The sequence below is a fragment of the Nannospalax galili genome, unplaced genomic scaffold (assembly GCF_000622305.1).
Source record: "Nannospalax galili isolate Female #2095 unplaced genomic scaffold, S.galili_v1.0 scaffold9954, whole genome shotgun sequence".
NCBI lineage: Eukaryota > Metazoa > Chordata > Mammalia > Rodentia > Spalacidae > Nannospalax > Nannospalax galili.
In genome coordinates, this window is record NW_008333564.1 from 2,820 (window position 1) to 5,413 (window position 2,594).

Sequence of the window (2,594 nt, forward strand, 5' to 3'; positions counted from 1 at the left end):
GACGCTCCACTGCAGAAGGAAGCTGGGGTCTTGGCCTGACAGCTTTAATGTCTTTGAATTGGTCAGGCCGTCAAGTGCCGTTTCCGGAACAGGCCAAGTAAGACAAGTCCAATTTGGTGTTTAAGGCTTCAGTCAGCTCCCTGGCCAGCAGCTCATGCAGTGACACACCATCGTGCGAGTAAACCCAGTTCTTCCCAGTCCAGTCATAGCGCTTAGGAAAACTGGAAGACACAACAAATGCATGGTAAGAACCCTCATCAAGAGAACCACTGTGTTTGGATTGAATCTTATTTATTTATTATTTATTTATTTTAAGATAGGGTCTTAGGGGATTGAGAAATGGCTCAGTGGCTAAGAACACTGGCTACTCTTGCAGAGAACCTGGGTTCAAATCCCAGCACCCACATGGCGAACAACCATCTGTAACTCTTGTTCCAGGGTATCTGATGGTCTTTTTCTGGCTTCCAAAGGCATTGCATGACATAGGTGCACTTCCATATATGCAGGTATACCGCTCGTACACATAAAATAAAAATAAACAAATAAAAAGTTAAAAACAAAAGTTCCCAGGCTGTTCTGGAATTCACTGTGTAGCAGACTGGTCTTGAACTTGTAGCAATCCTCCTGCCTTAGCCTCCTGAGTGCTGCGATTAGAGCCAGTAAACTTGGCTGGATTGATTTTAAATATCTCCGTGGGCCCATGGTTAAAGGCTTAGTTACTAGACTGTGGCCCTATTGGAGGTAGTAGAAATGTTAGGGGGAGTGGCTCAGTGATAGAATGTTAGGTCACTGGTAGTGTACCCTGGAATGGGATCCAGGGTAACTCTGTGGTTTATACCTGGAACAGGGTAATAAGCACAGGGTACACCCAGCATGCTTAGCAGTGGGGGAGAATGCCTTGCTGGTCCTATGGAACGCAGAGGCAAAAAAGGGATTGCAGAGCAAGTAGGACCACACACCCAACCCCAACCGTCTCCGCTCGCGCCTACCTTCTCCACTCGCGCCTCTGCCTCCATCCAGCGCCTGCCTCAGGCTCGTCTGGCTCAACTTCACCACAAGGCCTACGCAGCAAAGCACTCAGAGCATGAGTAGCAAGCCTCCTGAAGGGGCGGGCCAGAGCCTGCCTTTGCACATTCTCAGGCCTGGCCACGCCCCTCGCGGGACTTGCCCTAGCACGACCCCCGCGGCCTGGCACTGACATAGTCCCCACGGGCCTGGCCCTGGCCCGTCAACCGCGAGCCTGCCACTGGCACGCCCCCCACGGACCTGGCACGGCCCCCAAGGACCTGGCACGCCCCCCATGGACCTGGCACGCCCCCCGCGGGCCTGACCCTAACACGCCCCCCGCGGGCCTGGCCCTGGGACGTCAACCGCGAGCCTGCCACTGGCACGCCCCCCCAAGAACCTGGCACGCCCCCCACGGGCCTGGCCCTGGAAAGGCCCCAACGGACCTGGAAGGCCCCCCCGGGGGACTGGCCCTAACACGCTGCCCCGCGGGCCTGGCACTGACATGGCCCCCTGGGCATGGCCCTGGCACGTCAACCGCGAGCGCCCACTGGCACGCCGCCCACGATCCTGGCACGCTCCCCCGCGGGCCTGGCCCTGGCACGTCAACCGCGAGCCTCCCACTGGCACGCCCCCCACGGACCTGGCACGCCCCCCGCGGGCCTAGCCCTGATATGTCAACCACCAGCCTGCCACTGGCACGCCCCCACGGCCCTGGCACGGCCCCCCGCGTGCCTGGCCCTAACACCCCGGCGAGCCTGGCAATGACATGGTCCCCGCGGGCCTGGCCCGGGCACGTCAACCGCGGTGCAGGGACAGAGCCCGCCTGACACCCCCAGCCAAGCGCTGGTCGGGCTCCAGGGACGCCCGCGGAGGTGCGAGGCCCCGCTGTGCCCCAACCCCGGGCGGCCACGCAGAGCGGGGGGGGGCGCCCGGCGCCCTGACCTGCTCTCCCTTGGCCTGGCCTGATCCCAGGTGACTCGGCACACCGCCCCGCCTCCCTCCCTCCTAGCCTCCAGTGCAGCTCCAGCCACCGCCCACCCCGCTACTCCTCGCGCCCCCTGGCGGCCGCCTGGCCCTCCCCGCCACATCAGAGGGCGGTGCTTCCAGGCCCCACACGGGGAAACTGAGGCACGGGTGGCGCCTCCCTCACCCAGCGCCACCGCCGCCGCCTAGTCAAAATCCCGGCCGGAGGCCGTCTTCTCTACCACCCTGGGGCAGCTTTCCCGGTTTTCTCTTTTGCTTTTGTTTTTGAGATAAGATCTCAGGGAACCCCAGCTGGCCTGGAACTTACTTTGGAGAGGAGGTTGGCTTTGAACTTCTGAGCCTTCTTCCTCCACCTTCCAAGTATTAGGATCACAGGCGTGCATCCCCGCGTCCCTCCCCTCCTCCCGTACCCACTCCTACCGCCAGCCAAGTCTCCCAGGACAGCTTTGAGAGTTTAAAAGGAGTCACAGAAAACATGAACCAGAGGTTGTCTCTCAGAAGCCCCTTAAGCACATTAATGATCAGGGGCACTTTGTTTGGCCGTGTTGCAGGGATCTTTGCACATCTACTTAGCGGATTCAAAAGAACACAGAAGCCTTAAT

At 59.9% G+C, this 2,594-nt stretch overlaps 1 long non-coding RNA gene across 1 annotated transcript; it reads right to left on the reverse strand.

Moving 5' to 3' along the window:
* Positions 1-23: 23 nt before the first annotated feature.
* On the reverse strand, positions 24-1,219 carry LOC115069487. The gene is made up of 2 exons (XR_003848751.1): positions 990-1,219; positions 24-221 (listed from the first exon to the last, which is right to left on the reverse strand). It is a non-coding gene; the product is annotated as an uncharacterized LOC115069487 (long non-coding RNA).
* Positions 1,220-2,594: the final 1,375 nt, after the last annotated feature.